Source organism: Camellia sinensis, chromosome 10, assembly GCF_055761805.1.
Source record: "Camellia sinensis isolate YWXY chromosome 10, ASM5576180v1, whole genome shotgun sequence".
NCBI lineage: Eukaryota > Viridiplantae > Streptophyta > Magnoliopsida > Ericales > Theaceae > Camellia > Camellia sinensis.
Window position 1 is genome coordinate 61,615,247 of NC_138970.1, and position 23,301 is coordinate 61,638,547.

Sequence of the window (23,301 nt, forward strand, 5' to 3'; positions counted from 1 at the left end):
GTTATCCTCCTACCCAACAGAGTGAACTTTCCCCGCAACCCTTCTGTCCGCCGCGACCGGATTAGCCTTCTCGGTCGCGGAGGCAGCATCATCCTCCACACGAATGTGCTCATTGATCCGCTGCATCAATGACTCCATGGTTGTGGGTTGATGCATCGTGAGTGAATCTCGCAGCCTATGTCCGACTGGGAGACCCCGTTTGTATTGAGTGATCGCCAGATTAGTGGGGCAGTCGAGGATCTCATTGTAAATTTCCCAGTATTTCGCATTGTACGCCTTCAACGAACATCCAGACTCCATCTTGACGCCCAGGAGATGGTCAACCTCCTTCGGCGTTCGTGTGTTGGTTTCGAACCTGGTGACGAAGGCTTCCACTAGTTGCTGCCACCCCTCAATACTCCCCTCCGAGAGCCTTTCGAACCATTTCAAACCCAGCTCTCCCAAGCTTGCTGGGAATATGAGGCACATCAAGGTGTCATTCCGCCGGTGTCCAGCCATTACTTGCCGGTAATGGCTCACATGCATGTACGGATCCGTCTTGTCGTCGTACAAAGTGAACTTTGGCTGGTGGAATCCGACGGGGAGTGGCGTACTCTCAATCTCTGGAGATAGCGGCGTGGCTGTAAGTCGCGCCAGCTCTTTGTCCACCAGCGCAGGGGCCATCACTTTGGGGGTTGGCATCGCCACTTCCTCACTACAACGAACTGGAGCACTCAACCTCTGCAATGTCGGCACTCTCCGGGCCTCCCGACGACGCGCCCTCTCCTCCAATACATCCCTCAAGTCCCTGGAACGTGTGGAGAAAGAGGATCCCGACGTCGGCGTCGGGCGTGAGGGGCGGTAGGTGCTGTCGCGAGAGAGAGTCCTGCCCTCTCTTTGGTCAGAATCCCCAACCCCATAGTTCCTGGTGATGGAGAGAGAATGAGTCCTCCCCTGGTGGCGACTGCTACTACGAGGGGATGGGGTGCGCTCACTGAGGTTGCCCTCTCCAGCAACACCCTTCCTTTTAATCTGGCGTTTCAGCAGCTCCATCTCCGCCGCCATCTTGCGAATGACGGCGTCTTGGTCCTTGAGTTTGTGCTCCAGGCGCTGCGCATGGGACTCCCCCCGGCGTCGGCGGCCCTCAGGACTCTGCGAGCGATCAGCACTCCTTCCGCGTTTGTCTCGCGCACTTCGCGAAGGCGTCTCTAGGCCCGCCATGGCTGGAATATTCGGAGGACCTTCTCTCACGCGGACGTACTCAGGTGTGACGCCATCGACGACGGACAGCGGGGCTTCGCCGTTGTTGGCCATGGAAATGGTTGAAGAAGCTAAAAGAACAAGGGTTGAGTATCAAAGACTTCCCACAGATAGCGCCAATTGTACGGGGGCGAAATATCCTCTGCTTTCCGTATTCCTTGTACTCCAAGCTTCTCTTGACGGCGTCTACCTAGCAACACAGAAACGGTGAGCTGCCCGGTGGTGGTGTGCCGGATAGACCCTCCGACGATCAAGTCAGTTCACTTGAGGAAGAAGAAGACTGATAGAGAGAGAGTATTCTTTTTGGGGAAGAAGTTGCATACCTCTAACGTTTGTCCTCCACCCTATTTCAAGGCTGGCCATGCAGCCTCAAGATTATGCACGCACTACCTCTGCTGTCCTTCCCAAGACAGGTGGCAGTGCTCGCCTCTCACCACCTTACGCGTGTAAAGGCTTAGTCCTCCCACCAGTACACGCAGAACTGTCTAACGGTATTGAGGCATGCATGGAGCAGATGTCCTCTCCCTCATGCCATTGGCCCAGGTGGCACACCAGACCGCAGTACCACGACCGACCTATCTCCCGCGCAGAACTATCACCACAGGCGCTCAACCGCGCCATGTCCCACCGGACTGGCCCTTGTCAAAGGGGCAGAGGGGTGATGCTTCATGGGCCGGGCTGGTATTGACCAGTGCATCGTGGCATACCGGTCATGAGGCATGCCGGCCTCCGCCCGCTCTACCTTCATCCGAGGTTATCTGGAATCTGCCCATCTCGGCCATCCGGTCAGAGGCGTGCCATCCCTTACTTATCCATAGTTTAGCCCGAGCTACCCGTAGCTCGGTCTCGCCACTCGGCTATGTGCACTGCCGAATGTTTGCTAGTCGCAGCTCGGCCAGGCTCAGATCACGTCGGTCAGCCGATCTTTTAGACCGAGCAAAACAGATCCGTCCTGTCTTAGCTCAGCCGTACTAACGGCGCAAATCTCCCCTCTCAACAACATTAGAAAGTTTCAAAATTAAATTATGTTATTCATATTAAGAGACAAATGTGAACAAAGAAATCTAATTAGTAAGACTATGAATTAAGTTATTACCTCGGATTCAAAGAATGTGCAAGGCAATGAAGAGGAGTGTTACTTTTGGCCCACCTCTCAACTAGTATATTGTGTACAACGGAATAAAAGATTGATTCCTCATGATCTAGCTTCCTTTCATGCGTAAAGATGCTTGCCTTCACCTTTTCAATCATGGTGTCCCACATTTCATAGACTAAGGCATGGTTTGTCAGTGTCATAAAACCTAAGCATCTCATAGATAGGTAATGTAAAAGACAAAACGTAATCAATCTTATCCCGCCACACATCATTCAATAATTTTTCCTTCACAGATGCTGCTTTCCCAACATCATCTTCTTTGTAAGAAACCCACTGGTCACTAATAACCATTTATTGGAGGCCATGATTTATAAGTTTAAACCTTTTGAGCATGACAATGGCAGATACAAAATGTGTGTTTGCAACAACAAGCAACTTCAAGGATACGAATTCATTGAAAATAGCTAGCCGCATGGAATGGTTCATGAAGAATTTTTTGATAAACATCACATCATCAACACAAAGTGTGATCTAGTGACATTCATCGTAAGCAAAAGCAGTACCCCCTGTTCCCTTTGGAGCACAAATATTCTTAAGAGCAAGATTCAATGTGTGAACTACACATGGTGTCCAAAAGATATTCGGAGTACTTATTTTCAATGAGTAAACCAGCTGCACTACACATGGGAGCATTATCTGTAATAACTTGAATGACATTCTGATGTCCAACTTCTTTAATTGCTTGACTAATTAAGTTGGAAATAAAAAACTTGTCTTTGTGCTCACCTTCACAATTAATAGCTTTCAAGAACACTGCCCCAGCTTCTGATGCTCCTATAAATTAATAAGGGGCCTTCTTTGAGAATCAGCCCATCCATCTAAAACAATACTCAATCCCTTTTTCCTTCCATGATGCTCTAGTTGGCTTCAACAACCTGTCTACATTAGCCATGTCCTTTTGAAGCAATGTAGTCCTTAACAAGTTATAACCAGGTGGTACATAACCAGGAACTGGATTGTTGGTAGCAAATTGAAAAGCACTAACATAATATGGGTTCCTTGATAAATGAAAAGGTAACCCCACTAAATAAAACATGTGAGCAATCTCAGAATGCAATTGTTCCTGAATAACAGGGTTGAATGCCTTTTCTAGAGCAGAAGTTCCAGTAGTCTTTTTTTTTCTTGGCTCATACCCCTCCGATATCTAAAGGCCCTAAACCTGTTGAAGTAGATTGGCAAGTGGAATGTGGTAAAGGAACTTTTTTAGGCATAGCCATCTTTAACCTCTTCTCGACTTCTCCAATTTTCCTTTGCATTTCAGCAAGGTGTTGAGGAGTCACTTTGGGGCACACTCTAATCCCATGGCCAGAAAGTTTTAACTAATGTGCCTTGACCCTACTTGTACTCATTTTGACAGTAAGTGCATTTAAACTTGGTATTACCACCTCATTCCCCTATTTTTTTTTCCATTTTTGTAACATAACACCAAAGAGGAACATGATCATCTTCTTCCATTGGTATACCACTTGTTGAACCCAAACTTCCCGTACCCAAACTCATTTCCTAAAATTTATAAATTTGGTAAAGAAATAAAACAAAACATTAATGTAGTTATCTTTTGGCATGAACATAAAAAAAAAATTCAAAATTCAAAATTTAGCAATTCCAACAATATAGCATCACCCATAACAACCATAATGCAATTCAAATTAAGAGGGGGAAAAATTTACCCTTTCAATGATAAAAAAAAAAAAATACATCACAAGGGTTCTTGATGTTGTTGTCTTTTAAGGAAATAAAAAGTGAGTACTAGTAGCTTAGCTTAGCTTAGCTGCACAAAAAAAAAAAAAAAAAAAAAAAACAAGAAATTCAAAGGGGTTGGTACAGTGAGAGAGAGAGAGAGAGTGAGATTAAGTAAGACGGAGAGACAGAGAGTGAGTGAGATTGAGCGAAAGGGAGAGAGAGATTGAGCGAGAGGGAGAGGGGGAGAGAGAGAGAGAGTGAGATCAAGTGAGAGAAAGGGACTGAGATCAAGTGACACAAACAGAAAAGTGAGAGAGTGAGAGCGAGAGAGAATGAGAGTGAGAGCTAGAGCGAGAGCGAGAGAGGACGAACCTTGGTTGATGACGACAACGAAGAGTTGCTGTTGTTCGTGAATCGTGATAGAGACGATGACGTTGTTGCTGCTATTCGAGTTGTTGCTAAGCTAGGGTTTGTTTGTTTGATTTTTTGTTTTATTTTAGATTACTTTTGTTAATTTATATTTTGACCCCATTACAAGTTTTTTAAATTATTGTTTTTGCCCCGCCGTATCTCGAAAGTATCCCAAGCGCATCCTTGAAGTCTCCTCACGTATCCCAAACGTATCCGAGATTCAAAAAATTTTTAAAAAAAAAATTGGGATACTTCTCTGCCGTATCTGATACATATCCTACCATATCGGGCGCGTATCTATAGCGACCCCGGTCTTTTCCCATTTGATTATTGTATCCGGACATAGGATCCGTAGATTCTGTCATTGTATAATGGTTGTTGTTGTCCCTTATTTTCTCATTTGGAATTATAGGATGTGTTGGGCAGGTCTATTTCGGGTTGGTTGGGTTTAGGAACCAAGTGTTGCTGTCCAGAATTTTGGATCTTCACTCGAGCGAGGAGTTTGTCGCTCGAGCGAGCTGTTGTTTTTGGTTCTTCGCTCGAGCCGGGGTTTGGTAGCTCGAGCGAGAAGTGGCGTCCAGTTTGGACCTGTACCTTTGCATTCTTGGCTCGAGCGAGATTTTCTTCGCTCGAGCGAATTAGTTCGTTCTTCGCTCGAGCAATAGTTCCTTCGCTCGAGCGTGTGTCTAGTTGCAGACCTGAGGGTTTGAGTTCTTCGCTCGATCGAGTTTTCTTTCGCTCAAGCGAGCCTTTGGGTTGTTGGCTCGAGCAAGGTTTCCTTGGCTCGAGCGTAGTTTCTCTGTGTCTGGTCGCTCGAGCGACCAAGTCTTCGCTCGAGCGAGCCTGTCCAGTTTATATACGCAGCAGCAGGTTTTGATCAGTCTTTTTCATATTCTTTTTGGTTCCAAACCCTAGGTCCGACTTCTCTCTCTCCCTACTCACCTTCTCTCTTAGATTTGATCCACTTAGGGTGTGTTTCTACCCTAGATCCTTCATTAAAAAGATAGAGTGAGTTGAGGGCTTTCATTTAATCTGAACATTTGGCGATTTGGAGCACATTGGTTTTTGGGCACTCATCTCTGTCTTCACCATTTGAGTTATTTTCTTTGAGGTAGGGATTTCCTACTCCATTTTATAAGTTTTGTTCTAAGTTTTAGTATTTTGATAAGTTGGGGTTACTTTGATAATTTTGGGAAAAACCCTAGTTGTTTAAATTAATTAATTTGTATAATTAATTTAAGGGAATTGGGGAATTTGGTTAAATTCATGAAATTGAGAAATTTATTGCTTAAATGGTGTAGTTGGGTAATGTAAATCACTCGCCCATTGAATTGTTAATATATTTATTTCCAGTCTAGAAATAACTGTTTTGGGCTATCGGTGGAGGATAGTCGTGATTGTTGTAGACATTGCATGTGGATTAGGAATAACTGAAACTAATCACATTGGTTAAGTCATTAATTTTGACTATTGCATTGATACAGAAAATACGTGTATTGATTGAGCATTGCATTTGCATACATTGTTTTGTGTGGGAGGAGATAGGGGATGTACTCCACGGTTTGGGGGAAGATAGGGGATGGACCTCTAAACCGGATTTTGTTTGGGAGGAGATAGGGGATGGACTCCATTAGCACCACTTTTGTGTGTGCTTATTTATATTGAAGTGTTTTATTGATACAGCACTAAAATGTGTATCAAACTGGAAGTATGAAGTGTTTTGATTTGAGCTTGAGACTCATTTGTTTGTTTGTTGACATTGGAAGAACGTGAATACGATATATATATAATTCACTGTTGTAAGTTTGGCCAGGTTCTGAGCCATAATGATAAAGTTGGAAAGTAAAACGTATCTTACACAATAGTGTCATGAGACTGTAAAATGAAGTAATTGATTATCTTGGTTAACCATCTGTTGAATGCTATTGCTTTATTCATTGCTTATATGTGGTTTAGTATGTTCCTATTGGGCTGTGGCTCACCCTTTATGGGAACATCATTTTCAGGTTCAGGTGATAAGCTTCCTCCAAGGACTTAGCTTGGAAGGACTTGGATTTGAAGACTATTTCTAGTTATTTGTTTTTCATTGTTAGTACATGTAAACACTCAAGCCTAGGGCTTTATTTGTATTTGAGTTAGAACTCATATTGTTGTGTCCAAGTGTTGGCTTGGAAAGATGTAAGCCCATAGGGCATTAAATTTGATGTTATATGTAATGTTTTCGTTTAGTAATACTCTGATGAATGGTTTAATAAATTATTTTCTTTAAATAATGCATGTCAATGAAGTGTATATAATGGGTTTAATTTGAGGGCGTTACAGTATCCGTATCCGATATGTATAATAGCCAGTGGATTTGTTAGTATATTTGAAAACTATTGAGATATGAGCAGAGATATTTGTGAAATAATAATTTAAATTAAATTATAAAATATGGAACAAGTTTAGTGACGAATTTGTTTCGTCATTTGTACTTGTTATTATGACAAAGTGATTATTCGTCGCTAATAAACAATTTTTGTGACAAAATTTATTGCAGCCTATATATGAAAGTTTTCATTGATTTTGTTATTTGGTGACTAAAAATTTCGTCACGTATATATATATTTGTGACGAAATATTACATCTTACTGTGACGAAATTATTTCCTCATCAATGATCAACATGTGTGACGAAAAATTTCGTCACCTTTACATGTTACTATGACGAAATTATTTCCTCATCAATAATTCACATGTGTGACAAATTTATTCGTCAACTAAAGTTATAAATATGGTACTGAATAACTATTTGGTGACGAAATTGAGAATTTTTAACGACAAAATGTTATTTTATTGGTGACAAAAAATTTCGTCACTGAAGTAATTTCATTGGTGACGAAATTATTTTTCGTCACAGTGGTTTTTAGTGACAAACATTCAATGACGAAACCAGTGACGAAAATATTTCCTCACAAATATCTATAGTGACGAAATTAGCTTTTTGGAGACAAAAAAATTTCGTCATTCAAGACCTAACTTGTTGTAGTGTGTATTCGATACGCATATGGGGGCCATTTCAGAGTATCCGTACTTCATAATATATAAGTGTGAGTAAGGGATCTTAGGCTATAAAAAAAAAAAAATTGGAAACCTCCCCCTTACTAAAAATTAGAGAAGGATGTTAGACCAATTTCCCCATAACTCAAATTAAAGATTTATTTTATTGTAAAAGTTAAATTTATTATTATTTTTATTAATTTTCTCAATTTTGTTTGGAAAAATTGCAAATGAGTATGTTTTTGTGTACTACCCCAGTCTGTACTCCTCTCTTCCTCTCTTCCTCTCTCTCTCGTTCACTCTCAGGCTCTATCTCTCTTGATCCCTCCTCTCAGACACACAGAGTGACAGAGTTTGAAGAAGATGTCAAGAAGAAGAGTTTCTGTTTCTTCCATTATTGGACGAAGAAGAAGAAGAATTGCCGATCATAATTGTCAAAAAGGTACAATATTTCCCTCTTGAGAGGGTAATTTGTAAACAAATTGGGCCGAGCTAGGAAGAGTCTTCTTTGGGAGTTGGACCGCGTAATGGGCCGAGATAAGGGCTGGTGTAGCTCGGTCTTAGGCCAAGAAGACATCTCATATGTTGGGTTTAGGCCGAACTATAGACCGAGGTATCGGTAGAAAGAGGACCGAGCTAAACGATAGCTCTGCAGGGCGTCATCTCGAAGTCAAGACTGGTAGTAGTGCTTAAAGTATCACAGAGCCGAAGTAACTTGGCTGACCGCAATGTTAGCCGAGGTAAAGATGTCAGACGAGGTAAAGATGTCAGCCGAAATAAGTGGGCCTGGTGGTTAGCCGAGGTATTGGTGAGAAAGGATGTCGGGCTTGGTATAGCTCGGCCGGTCTTGGTATAACTCGGCCGGGCGCCATCTACATCATTACTTAAGCGTGTGGCCGAGGTAACTTAGCTCGGTGTGGTTGCAGTAGCTTATTAAAAGGAGGTAGCATCAATGGCAAGGGTCGGGCTATGTATAGCTCGGCAGGGTGGCATCCGTTAGATCGGCTTTCGATCACACGGTTCGAAGGGCAAGGGACCGAGATAAATCAGTTCGGGCAGGAATGTATAACCAAGATAAAAGGTTCAGCCATCTCACTTGGCTTGCAGTGATGAGACTCCTAGTAGGACTCTGCTAAGGAGAGTTAGAGTCCTACTGGGATTGTGTAAACCATCTCACTTGGTTGGCAGTGAGTAGGAGTATGACTTCTAGGAGGACTCTGCTAAGGAGAGTATAGTCCTACTAGGATTGTGCAAAACCATCTCACTTGGTTGGTAGTGAGTAAGGTGTGTGATTTCTAGGAGGACTCTCATAGGGAGAGTTGGAATCCTACTAGGATTGTGCCAAAGTAAAGTCTATAAAAGCTCATGATCAGACCTATGTAGAGGTATCACAATTCTTACTCTAGAATACATAGAGCTTATTGTCTATTGTCTAGTTGCTGACTTAGGCATCGGAGGGGTTTCCGGCACACACCCGTCGATTAGCTCATGTTTGTGTTTTCAGGGAGTAAAGCGACGACGTACGGAGGAGCGCAGACTTGATCAACAGGATTATACGAGAAGGTTTATTTCTTTCCCGCACACCTCTCTAATTAATCATCCCTCTTCATTCTTATTTGTTCTGTTTCATTGTTCTCTCTCTACTACTACCTGAAACTCTAAAACTTTACCAACACTGCGATGCAATGATCTCCAAGACGCTGTAAATTCGTTCAATCGCATGATCCAAATGCGACCTTTCCCCCGATTTCTTAATTCAACAAAGCTGTAGGTCCTCTTTTGAAAATGGGTCATTACGACCTTGCACTTCCTCTTATTGGGAAAATGCATTTTCTAGGCATTCAGGTCGATATCTACACCTTCAACATTGCTATTAACTGTTATTGCCGCCTGAATCAAGTCGATTTTGGGTTCTCTCTTTTGGGCACCCTCTTCAAACGCGGTTATACACCTGATGTAACTAACACTCTGTTAAATGGACTTATTTTGGATGATAAAACCCCTGAAGCTGTAGAGTTATTTAAGAAATTAATAAGAATGAGTGAAATTGAACTCGACGTGGTTATGTATGGAACGATTGTTAATGGGCTCGGCAGAACGGGGAACACTATCAGGGCTGTTAGTTTGCTTAGGATAATGGAAGAGGGAAGTTGTAAACCTGACACCGTAGTGTATAACACAATCATTGATAGTCTTTGCAAGGATAGAATGGTGGAAGATGCTATGAAACTCTTTTCTAAGATGAATGAACATGGCATTCGTCGAGATGTTGTCACTTATACCTCTTTGATTCATGGCCTATGTAATTTTGCCCGGTGGAAGAAGGCTACCGAAATGTTTAGAGAAATGTTGGATAATGGTATTGCTCCGAATGTTCATACGTATAGTGTGTTGCTGGATGCATGTACCAAGGAAGGGAAGATGAAAGAGGCAGAGGGGGTACTTGAAGTCATGATACAAAGAGGTGTGGATCCTAATGTAGTCACATACAGTACTCTAATGGATGGATATTGTCTGCAAGGCCACATGAATGAAGCAATTAGGGTGTTCAATGTCGTGGTGAAGAGGGGCCTTCACCCTAATGTGTTTAGCTATACCATTCTAATCAATGGATATTGCAAGAAGATGAAAATTGATGAGGCCATGCTTCTCTTTCGAGAATTGCCTCGAAGGGGGTTGAAACCTAGCACCGAAACCTTCAATGCTATGCTACAGGGCTTGTTTCGATCAAGTAGATGTGGAGTTGCTCAAGAACTTTTTAATGAGATGCAAGCTGCAGGAATAATTCCAAATTCTCAAACTTATGGTATCTTATTGGACGGGTTTTGCAAAAATGGGCATATTTCTGAAGCATTGTCATTATTCCACATGATGGAAAGCAATGGTTTACTTCTTCATATTGTTAAGTATAATATCCTCATTCATGCATTCTTCAATTATAAAAAGTTTGACACTGCAAGGGCCCGTTTTCAGTTACCTTTCTTCCAAGGGATTACAACCTGATGTTAAGACATACACTACCATGATACAAGGTCTTTGTGAAGAAGGCCTACTACATGAAGCTAAAGAGTTGTTTGTTAAAATGGAACAGAATGGGCAGATGATGTCACTTACAACACTATTATCCGAGGATTTATTGGACAACACAAGTGCTACGAGGCATTAATACTTGTTGAGGAAATGGTTCAAAGGGGTTTCTCAGCAGATGCATCCACTTTTTCCTTGATCGTGGACATACTCTCAACTAAAGGACAAGATCCTGCTCTCTGAGAAGTGATAAAGAAGTTCATGCCAAAAGACAATCATAGAATGCATGATATTGAGTAAATTTTTTAAGCTGTGAAGGAAATTCTACATTATACTAAAATGTGTATTTTATCCCAAATAAATGTATTTATACTAGCATGTCCTCGTATAGGCCTATGCTCAAAAAGTGTGTTATTACGTGGAACTCATTTATATATGTTGCATTATGATATTATCTCTTGTACTGATATGTACCAAACTTATTACAAAAATGTTGCATGAAGTGGTATGATATTAACAAAATTGGTTGGGTTTTATTATGCCTCTTCTCTTACACTAGGATGAACTTATTGAATTGTCATTTGAAAAAAATGGTAAAAATTAAATGCTTAGGGAATGATCACTACGTTTTCATAAAAAAATAATAATAATAACAACAATAAAATTAAAAGCTTTATTAACATGTTGCGTAATAACTAGATGTTGTTGAATGATCACTACTATAGTGTCGTAGCAGCCTTTTCAGCAAGGTAAGCATCATTTATGTTTTCAAGAATTTTTGAGTTTTATTAATAGTTAGATGTTGCTTAATAACTTATAGATTCTCTTATGATGTTGCTCACTAATTGAGTACTTATTATCAATGTTTGAATATATTTATTGGTTGTTTTTGATGAACGAGGTAAAGGAGCTAAACTATACAATTTTGTCTATGGGCTAAATTTGTTAAAATGAGGCAAAAGTGATCTATGCTGCTGATTTCTATATCTTTTGTTCACAATACCAAATGCAGCCCGATGGATATTATTTAGAAAATTTCTCTCTCTCTCTTGCTGGTAGGAACAGAGAAACAATTTCTTGAAAAGCAATGGCTGGCTGCTTACCTGATAGTGGTTGACAAATTAGTATTAAGGATTTTCCCATCTAAACAAGCCACTATTTTCTATATGAGATTATAAATACAGTTTCATGGTTAGCCGTTTGACCTCTAATGCACGTGGTGAGAAGCTAATTACCGAGGCATAGCTACCAATAAGGCTAGAAGCATTTTTCAGGAACAAAGTTGTACAAGAACTGAAGTCCAATGCAGACGAAGGCCAGTTATTGCAAGGATCGAAGTAGCAATTAAAGAGTTCCACATTGGATTTATATGTGTTGTGGTTGTGCCTTAGTATGCCCATTTTATAGTTGTTTTTGGATAATTCTTGCGAATATATTTGACCTGTAACACCCCCGCCCCAATCCCCCAACATTACTTTCACCTCTGTGTGGAGACAATCACCACCAAAAAAGGGAAAATGGGAAGAAGTACAGGCTCACCTTGTTGATCAACTGATAACCAGCTCTAAAAATCACTCCTTCCACTTGATTCTTCAAAAGATAATTGTAATGTTGGTAAGAACATCCTGCAGTGTATGTTGCACTCGAGAAAGAGGGTGGGTTCAGGTATTTGTTTTCTTTCCTTGGTCCTGTAGCTGTGGTAAATGATATTTGCTACCTCTACAAGAACAGAATAAGGAAAAAAAAAATAGTAATGACATATTCATTCTAGCTACACTAGAGGCATATCTAATAATAAAATCATTTGTTTTGAAATCAAGTTCTACTCTATGATATAACATATGCTCATTCGTGATGAATTTGTTGTTGAAGTGCGACCTTGGCGTGTTAAGCCATCTCTGCAACCATGTGTGGACTCCAGATACCAACTTTAATTTGTTTTAGCTTAAACAATGCACAAAACTACCTGCCAATGGGAAAAAAGTTAAAATAAATCTTGGCTAGTTTATTTTATATTGTCACATGTTCAAAAAAAATATTGTCACCGTTTCATTTTTCACCTAGTTTTTTTTATCAGTAAAGTAAAAATTTCATTAAAAACATGAAATGGAGTGTGATCTTTATTAGCTTTGATTCAGCACTAGGCTCCTGCATATTTATTTATGATTGCAAATATGAGTCTTCTTCGTTCTTTTCTAGGAGATTGGCCTGAATATATATATATATATATATATGTACACTTATATATAAGAGGGAGTTAGTAGTTGCTCCAGTAAACATGGCTCTCTTTTTGCTTTCCATTTTTGTCCTCCTTTATTCTGTTCAGCTTTTGTTTTATTGAAGAGTTTTGGATTAATTGGTAAATGCACAGATTACTCACTCTCTGTGTAGGAGAACCAGCACGTCTCCCTCTTGCTAGCCACGTCTACCTCTTCTCTCCCACTATGTCGTCTCACTCTCTTTCTCTCACTCCCTGCATTTCTCTTTCTCTCAAGCCTTAGATCTCTCTTTCTATCTCTCGACAATGACAGTGAGATCACATTATGGACAACGGTCAATGGCTCAGATTGGCTCACGATGATGATTTGAAAATTGTACTAGAGATGGGTTAAATGTAGGCGATTTGGATGACAATGGGTTTGTGATTTGTACAACGTTCTCGAAGCTGTGTTGGACCAGATCTATGCGTTTAACTATGCGTTCAACCAATTTCAAATGAGGTATCAAAAAGCCTCTGTTTTCAAGCCATTGTTCCTACATTGAAGGCCATCATCTTCAACCAAAGCTCCTGTTTGGGTATTTTTATTTATTTGTTTATTTTTGGGGGTTTCCTTTTCTATTTTAATTTGTTGTAACTTAATGTTTCTTTTTTCCTTTTGATTTCCAGGGGTCAATCTTCGAAGCTGAAACACAACTAGAATAACTAACAATCTTATTTTTTAAGAGGTAAATACATATTATCACTGATTCTTCATTCTTTGTGGAGTTTTCTTTCTCGTTCTTTCTTCTGTTATCATTTTTCTTTGCTTTTATTTCTTTGGTTTGTTATTCCTTGCTCTATTTTATTTATTTATTTTTTTTTTCAAGGGAAGTAAACTGAAGTCCCGAATTGGGCTCTTTTTTCTAGCTACCTACATTAATATTTGATATACTTTTTCATCAAAAATTGCAAAGATCATGGACTTTGTTTATCCCCAAAATCTTTCACCAAATATCCTAAAGTTTTACATCACTCATGAAGGGGTACACTCTCCATTCTTGTCGAAACGTTAGATACTTGCTTTACTTTTCTATTTTAGCATGATTCTCTAGAATTGGACCAATGTTGGTCGTTTTGTTTTTTGGTAAAACGATGGTCAGATGATTAAATTCATAGTTCAAGTCACTATTTTGTTTAAATTTAACATAATTATTTTAATTTCCTTTTAGTTTTTTAAGCAGTTAAGAGTCCAACTAAGATTCTCTTCAGTAGGGATAAGGAAATCAGTTTCCTTTTCAAACCTTCCTGGTAGAAATTGGTGTCCTCCCCCCCCCCCCCCCCCCCACCCCAACCAAAAAAAAAAAAAAATTATTGTCCACTTACTTTTTCTTATTTTTACTTGATTTTCGGTTTTGCTAATATTTATAGATAAATGTTCTTTGTGTGCATATATTGTGCTCTTTTGGCGTCTTTGGGTATGAATTTTTGATCCATGCAGCTTTGTAAATGAGCTTTGATTTTCTTTGAAGTTACATGTTTTATTTATGGCCCAAACTAAAAAGTTTATTTAGCTATGTGAGGAAAAAGTGTTTTCAAAGTGCATAGATATGTGGTTATTCTTTTTCTTATCCATGTGTATTCTTTTTCTCAAACAATATTTTACAATTTTTGTTTCCATTTCACTCCCTCTTTTCTTTTTTGGAGGGTGTGTTGGGGTTGATGGAATCGTCCATTGAGCGTAATATTTATATACATGCATGGAGTAGTTCAGAGCCACCATAGATTGTTTTGCTAGTTTATATATTTCCCTTTTATTTGTATTGTGCTTTTTATAAGGGCTTTGACATTCCCAATCTTTTCAAATATGACATATTTCGATTTATAGCTTTGACAAGGGTTTCTCATACATATTATTTTATACACTTTCAAAAAAAAAATTTGTTTTGAAAATTTGTCTTCCTATTAACTCTTCAATTTTGAATACTACTTTTATTTGTCTGTCCACATGCTGGTTAATAATAAAAAACATATTATTTATTCAGTCTCACCAAAGTGTATATACATTTTTGTTCTTCACATTTATTTAGTCTAAAAAATGCTTAAACCTTGGATCTTGCTATCAGTAAAGATGTAGAAGATTTCTTGTGACCTTAAATTTCTTTCTCCTGGCAATGCTATCTGACACATTTGTACCTATGTTGTTGCAATCAGATGCACCTTCCTCTAAACAGTTTATCCATTCATTGTTGCAGGCCAATAATGTTGCAACTTTGTCATTTCTTTTGCATGAGATAAGTTGCAACTGAAGTTGATTTGTTCACACCGAATGTGCACTTGGATTTTAGATTTGGTTTTCACAATTGGCTAAATCATTGAATGACACAAGTTTTAAATTTGGTACAACAGTTGGAAGGACAAGGCATAAATTTTGATGTACTATTTGAAATCTATTGGTGTTCAAAAACAAAACCAAGATAATTTCATGATGTATCATGATGAAATATTTTCAGATAGTAAAATACTAGGGCTTACTCAAAGAGTATACATGAATGAACAAACAAAAAACCTCAACCACAAATTATACAACAAAAGGTTACAAGCAATCAAAAAAATACATATATATTTCAGCCATAGAAAATATTGTTTCACATTCTTTTCCTAATTCAATTATTGATCCTTAATAGTTGTACTCATCTACAGGTAGTTATGAAGGGCGCATACTCAGTATCAAAATGAGAGAATGGAATTAAAACAAACTATGTGGGATACCAGGCTTGGGGATTTCAGATTTTCTAGAAAATTAACTCCAAGATATATTTCTTCATCCACTACTAATAATTCTCTCTTTAATTCATAACATATTAGTCCTTGTCGTACTGACATTACATTACTTGTTTCTAAACCTCTTGACTCTAGGTGTTACTTTTTGCATCAAAGATGCAAGGTTAGGTTTCACATTTAAATATCTAAAACTTTTGATATAGATATGAATATGATAGCAATGGAGGGGATGAGTAGAAAACTACTTATCTAGCAGCTACCTCACGCAGATTAGTCTGTTTACAGAGAGACGGAAATGCCCGAATCTTTTGGGATAGCATTTGGTCTTAGGATTTACTCACCTTGCACTATTTTCTTTTTTTTTTCCGTAATTTTTTGTTTTTTGAATTTTCCCCTTTTCCTTAATAGTGAATCATGTTTTTTTTACGAACTATAATAGAATAACCAATTTTGCCAAAGTACATTTGATTTGATCAAAGGTAAGAGTGGCCTTTTGGGTTAAGGTTAATTTGGAGATCATGAACAACTTGTTTTGTGATGCTGCTCTGTTTTTGGGGTGTAGTTGAGAAGTTGTGTTGTTGTTTTTTTTATTTATTTATAATTTAATTTAATTTATTTTGTTTTATGCTGTTGGACTTTAGTGCTCCACACACTGTTGTGAAAAGCGCGCCTAGGCGCAAGGCACAGCGAGGCGCAAGGTGTGCGCTTGAATAGGACCCAGGTGAGGCGCATTGATGAAGTCGCGCGCCTTGGACGAGACTTGAACCAAGCAAGAGAGGCACAAGGCTCGCGCTTAGGCGGGCTTTATTCTTTAATTCCTTATTCTGATCTAACGGCTCTGATGCGTTGTTCGAATGGCTCCAACCACATAGGATTACAACTCATATACAATACAATACAACCCAAATAAGACTCAAATGAAATCCCTAATCTGTGTTGTCTCTTTGTCTCTCGACTTTGACTTCAACTGGGCTGCTAGACTTCAACTTCGACATTTCAGTTCAGTGCTTTGACTTCTTCTTCTTCTTCGCTGCTTGAGTCGAGTCTCTCTCTCTTTCTCTCAAGTTGAGTTGAGTCCCTCTCTCTCTCTCTAGTTAAGTCGAGTCTCTCTGTCTCATTTTGTTTTCTGCATCGTCTCTCTCTCTCTCTCTCTCTCTCGCGTTGGTTCTTTCTCTATTTTTATATCAATCCACTCTGACTGTAATGCATATATATATATATATATCTCTGTTTCTGTATACAAACAAATATCTCTCTATTTGTACTTATCTATCTAGATTCTAGACTTTCAAAGGTAATATTAATATATTATTATTATTAATATTATAACTTAGTTTCTTCTTTTTTAATTTATTATTATTATTAATTTTTTTTTGATGGACTTTAATTTGTTATTATTATTGTTAATATTCTATTCTTCTTATTTTTTTTGTACTCTTTTTGTGCTATATTTAATTAATTTTGTATTTTATAAAAATAAAAAAATTCAAAACTCAAAAGGCTTACGCGTCAACGCCTCGCCTTGCACTTTCGCCTTTAAAAACACTTATTAGTATTTGTTATATATTTATGTTTTGGATGTTTGGTGTTTATTGTTTGTTTGTTTGTTTGTTTGTTTTTTTTTTTTGTTAAATGTGGATTAATTTATCTTTGAAAATTGACATGCTATGTAATATGCACTTTTATGGCTTTGAGAATTGTTCTATAATTTGCCTCAGTTATTTATTTGTTTATTTTTTTTAAAATTGTCTTAGTACTAACATGCTATGAATCATTAGTCTATATTAATTTATCTATTTTTTACTAAGACTGTGCGCCTTACTTCAATAAAGCCCGCGCCTTGGCTTGCGCCTTGCGCCTAGGCCCCAAGAGACCTTCGGTGCCTCGGTGTGCCTTGAGCCTTTAAAAACATTGGCTCCACATATATTGGTTGCTATGTGCGCACTTCAAGTGGGATGACTTTCTGATGGAAAATGTTTTCTCATGCATAGACGAACAGATGGTCGCTTGATTGAAGAGTTTGATGCTAGATGATGTTGCAGCTTTCGGATTTATCAATTTGAGGAATGTTAAAATGGAGATTTAATTTTTTAGGCTGGGGTTCACTTTGTTTTCTTGTAATGTTTATGCTGTTGTTTGTCAGTTGGTCTGGGCCAATCATGTTTTCTCCCTTTTGGGCTTAATGCTTACTGGAAGTGTTCTTTTTACCTTTGTTTTGTAAAATGTTATTATCTTACTGCTGAAAAAAATAAAAATAAAATCATGATAATGAACTACTTACAATCGCCATGGCTAATTCTAATTTCAAGCTCAAATAATTGGTTGAAATTCATCTACGACTTGATGATTATGCACTGACTTGGACCATGGGCACAGGTCATCATGCAATGCGTGACTTCCCGTAACTAGTATATATAAACCGATGTTGATAACAGCTTTATGGCAACATCCTTCAACTACTTTGTCTTGTAAAGAAATAGGAGAAAAAGGTTGGATACTAAACTAATTGACCATCAATTAGAGGGTATGTGGAGGTATCCTATCCTTTTCATCACACATCATATGAAGTGAGCTTTGAAGGGTCTATGAAATATACTCGGCGACAAACTCAACATGAAATTGAATTCCTAACCAGACCAAACTTAGACCTTTTGCATTTGCTTTGATTCTATATGTTACTATTTTCCTTAGCATAAAAAAGATGTCCTTGGTATTCTTAAAAGTCTTTGTACAATTGAGGTTTTTAACTAATCTGCTTACTGGTATAGCATTACATGTTTCTCTTTGAATATTGCTATAGCAAATTATGATCTCAAATGCTTGCTGGAGATCTTTCTCTCTTATTTTTTTATGAGTAAGAGTTACTGAGTATTATGTAAGCATTTTCTTTTATGAATTTATTGTCAGTTTAATAATTAAATTGGTGATGGAAGCTTTTTATGTCCTTTGTGGGGTTGATGGAAGCAAGTTATCTACCCTACTTATACTATGTTTGGATAATAGATTTAAACAATGATTTGGAAAAGTAAAGAGAATGTGAGGTTGGAAAATTGTGGATGAAATATAAATTAAAATTTTCTTTCATTTCTCATCTCCTTTTCAAATCTCAACTTAAATTTATGATCCAAACACAATACTTGAAAAGGTTAGGCTATAATACTTGTTATACATACCACATGTAGATTATAATCAATTTTGGTATTGGTTTTAAACTATTGCAGTGATAGGTTATGGGGTATTATGGTGGTGGAGCAAGCAAATTATTGAAATAAAATTGGTTTGGACTTGTTATGGTGTTTGATTATATTTTAAAGTAATGTTAGTTGTAATTTAGTAAAATCTATAATTTTTAATTTTGTCAATTTAAACTTTAAAATTTTTATTTGTTTTGAATTTAAATCATTTGAAGAATGTTCATTTATGCAATTTATCAGTTCTGGCTCTTTATATATCTGGGCTAAATAATTCCATTTGCAGATCCGAAGTCATGCCCAAAAATACTTTTGAAGGTCCAAAAAAATGGGACTATAGCACATGTGCCACCACCTTGACATAAGCACAAAGCTGCTCATCCTTACCAGCAAAAGGCACCAAAAAATGGTTTGTCCCATGATGACGATGAAAGTAGATATGGCAGAGGATTTTATTTGAATTTTTGTCATTCTGACATGCTATTTCTTTTAAAAATTGGCAGTTTTAGCACCATTCCAAGCTTTCATGGCTTATCCTTCTTCGTTGAATTCTCTTGCACCTGGATATGCTCCATGGGACGACACTTCCATGCTCATACACTCTCAATCAGGTGGAATCATGCTATCCCAGGATGAATACAGTCTTCATGGAGTTGAAGGCATGCATAAGTTTTTTTTATTTGTGTTATTTCTCCCTTGTTCATAGATATATGTATATTTTTTATTTGAGAGAACTTTCTTGTACTTATTATGGCATAAAATGTTACTGCTTCAGCTGATATTGGATCAAAGGGGGTAGCAAGGATTATTAACAGTGGCATTGATGGCATCGGAAGCTTGTGTAGAACAATATCAAGTTCTGAATTATCGAAGCAAGGGAAACCAGGTTTAATAATTTCTCCCTTGTTCTGAACAATATCAAGTTTTTAATAATTTTTTTTTGAATGTTAACTAAACACACAGGAGCATCTTTCAATGTGGCAGCTGTTGTTTATTTGTGAAGTTAGAGATTCAAGATGTTTCTTGGTTTATTACTTTTAAGTCATCTATTGAAACCCAAAACCATCAAATCCAAAATTGTACCATTTGGAGAAGTTCACGGAAATGCCATAAGTGTCTATATGGATTATTTCATAAGGGAAAGAACAAGATGGGTGTGGGTTTGGTAAGTGCACTCGGTAATGGATTTGGCTTTGGAAAGGGTTTGTGATGCTGTGTAATTTTTAGAGAGAGAGTTTGTAGTGATGCTGGCATTTATAAGAAAATTGGAGGGAAAAAAAAGGGGCAGTATAGACATTTTGTAAAATTTCTTTAAAAGAGTTTAGCTTTTCATTTTACCTTAGACCATAAGGAGGTTAACTGTATATTTTTAAACTTCAAGGATCTAATGTGTTTTTTGGATAAACTACAAGGAGGTAAAATGTAATTAACCCAAAAAAGGAAAGGAAAAAAAAAAAAAAAAGAGCAAAAATGTGGTAGTTTTTTTTTTTTTTTTGGTCTTCAATTAACTTTTTTTAGAAATATTTTACTTTTAGGTGCATCTAGATTAAGCATATCTATTAAGTTACAAGAATTGATGAAAATATTTTAAATATTATAAAAGACAAAAAGACAAAAAGCAAAAAACTCAAAAAATAGTTTTTTAATTTAAAAACCAAACGGGCAAATGATTCTTAGCAATGGCAGGTACGGCATGCACTCTCTATTGCTCGCATTTGCACAATGGCCCCTTTGATCTCTAACATGAAACCTTAAGCTTCTTGTCTATGGATGATTTTCCTTGTATTTGTTAGTTACATGATGAAGTGATTTGACGTCGGTTGGGTCAATGTGGATTTTATTAATGTCATTCAATTGGAAGGATATTGCTTTGCAACTGAACATCTTTGTCTTTTTGAGTTCTGTCTTGAAGCTTATTCTGCCGGAAAAGTAATTGTGTCGTCCGAGGCTTCTGGCCCAGGCGGTTTTGCCTGTTCTTGAGCGTCCTTACGTACAGGCTTTGTTGCTGATGAGGAACCTCACCATCAACTTGTCTAGCCTTGATTTTGAGCCAATTGTAAGTATTCTTCTGCTTCAATGATATGGTGAAATGCTTCACGTGACAACTCTTGCAATACTGTTAATGTTTAATATTTTGCTTATCACTCTTCTAAGAAGTTCTAGCTTACTGTGACCGTGTATTTCTTAAATAAAGTTATTTTCATTGACTGTTGTAGAGAGAGGTCCTGTCGTCATATGATGTCAATTCCAAAACTGTAGGAATTGCTACAGGAAATGTCGTGAAGAACCAAGAAAAATGAGCTTTTGTGTTGTGTGTTGAGCACTACTTATAAGCTGCCATGTAGTATGTATCTTTCTTTAATCCCCTCAACAAGTAAGATCTCCAATTTGTGGTTACTGGGTTGACATCTAACTTGAATATCTGTGTTTCTTCATCAGCATTATAGATGAGAAGTCTGACAGTGCTCTCGCAGCATGCTCTGAAATTCACTAGTTCAAGGATATATAAATGCCGCTACAGCTATAGAATAGGAGAGCATTGCCCGATGAAAGGATAACATCCTCTGATTTTCATGCCTTAAATGATATAAATATCCAAAGGCTGAATGGCAATGTTTTGTACCTGTTTTACTGATCTGGGTCTGTTAGCAGATTGCAAGTATGTCTCGTAGTTTCTGTCAGTGGCAATTTTAGCTTTCTTGAAAATATAATGTCAGTCTCAGTTTTGTGTAGTATAATTTGCCAAGGCAATGTAGCTTTAAGAATTGGGGTTGTAATAATGATGGTTATGCTTTCTTGATCTTTAAGAGCATGGTTTTGTTGTTGTTGTTGTTATATGTGAGAGCCACCTTCAACTTCTTGATTTTCATGCTGGTTATACTGCATCATAAAAGGCAAATTAATGATGACTTTCTATTGTGTGATTGGATCCCGAAAAATCTTCCTTCAACCCAAATTAGACTTCAGGAAATCCCCGTTTTATTGCAAAGTATGTTGATCGCTTCTACTGGAAATCTAAATTTGATAAAATTGTGCTGATTTATTAGTGTTTGTTGATAGTATAAGTGAGGTTGTGCAGTGTACAGTAGGGGAAATTTCTCCAGTTGTGATGTTTGTACTTTGTGTAGTATGTAATTCATTTTTGTATTTCTAGTTGACTGATATTCCTGAGAAGTAACAAGATAATGGCCATAGAATTGCGGATGAAGTTTGGGATTTTGTGATTGTTAATTTTTCTTTCCCCCTCTCGAAAGGAGAGATAGAATTGCATGGTGGCCAAAGTCATGCAAGTCTCCAGCAAGGGATTAAATTCTTTACTAATCCCCCATAAATCATGAATTTGCTGTTAGGAACTAAACTGGATGTCCAGTCCGGGTTTCAAATGTGTGCCACTTTGATATTTTTATTCAATGTTTTAGAATTTATCCACCTACTTATAAACTCAATTTGATCCATTATTTAATGGGTTAATAGGTAAGTAAAATTTAAATCATTAATTTACAAAGGGTGCTACCATTAGCACCTCATTTTTTTCCTTTTAGACCCCAATTTCTTTCATTTTTTTATTACAATTTTAACTCAATACAAAATTTCAATTTTATTCCTATCATCTCTAACCTTGAAAAAACATATCCAGATCCTAATCCTAACCCTAACCCTAATCCTAACCCTACTCTCACCCCCATTGTACCAAACGAGTCACTACCAACTCCGATACACTTTCCCTCACCATTTACAACATCGGCGATCCATCTCTACCTTCGTCCCACTTTCATGGCCCAATAACAGCGACGACTTTCCATTCCAGTTGCCTCTTCTCTGTCTTAGCCACCACTTTGATTTTTTCTTTAATATTCTTTTTGAATTATTTATAGATATTGTATATAAGCATATAAAATTTAAATTAAATACAAATGTTTTGTAATAAATAATTTCATGTTAAATAAAAATTAAATATAAATTAATATTAAGATATCAATAAGATAGACAAAAATTAAAAAATACAAAAAAATTTAATTTGATCCATGTGATGTACATAATTAAGCACATTCTGTCTTTTTTATTTAATAGTGTATGTGTGTGTATGAAGATACGGTGTAAATAAAATAAGGGAACAAAAAGGAGAAAATAAAAAAAAATAGAGGCGCAAAAAAAAAGGAGAAAATAAAAAGGAAAGAGCGAGGAAGGTATGCAAGAGAGAGAGAATGCATGAGTGAACAAAAACGGAGGAATATAAGGTGGGTGGATGGAAATTAAGAAATCTTGACCCTAAGAAGAATTTGGGAATTAATCTCTGCCATTGATACAAAATGTATCTCTTAGACATTTTAACACATTTTCAAAAATAGTCTTGCTTTATTATATAGATTTATTTGTATGTCGAGCTAATTTTTTTTTAAATATCATAATAATTAAATTTTAATTTTATATATATAAAAAATAAGTATTACTCAAATATAATCCATATAAAATTGGTTATTATAATTAAAATTGAATTTGTGTAGAAATAGAAAAGACATGCTAATGTCACTTTTTTTTTTTTATAACAAAAAAAAAAAAAGTCTTTAGAATGTA

At 37.2% G+C, this 23,301-nt stretch overlaps 1 long non-coding RNA gene across 2 annotated transcripts; it reads left to right on the top strand.

Moving 5' to 3' along the window:
- Positions 1-12,816: 12,816 nt before the first annotated feature.
- On the top strand, positions 12,817-21,561 carry LOC114267259 (uncharacterized). 2 transcript variants are annotated; one of them, XR_014342076.1, is made up of 7 exons: positions 12,817-13,350; positions 13,442-13,500; positions 19,013-19,135; positions 19,230-19,612; positions 20,639-20,782; positions 20,943-21,070; positions 21,166-21,561. It is a non-coding gene; the product is annotated as an uncharacterized LOC114267259 (long non-coding RNA). The 2 variants fall into 2 exon arrangements; XR_014342075.1 differs by having other exon boundaries at positions 19,230-20,782.
- Positions 21,562-23,301: the final 1,740 nt, after the last annotated feature.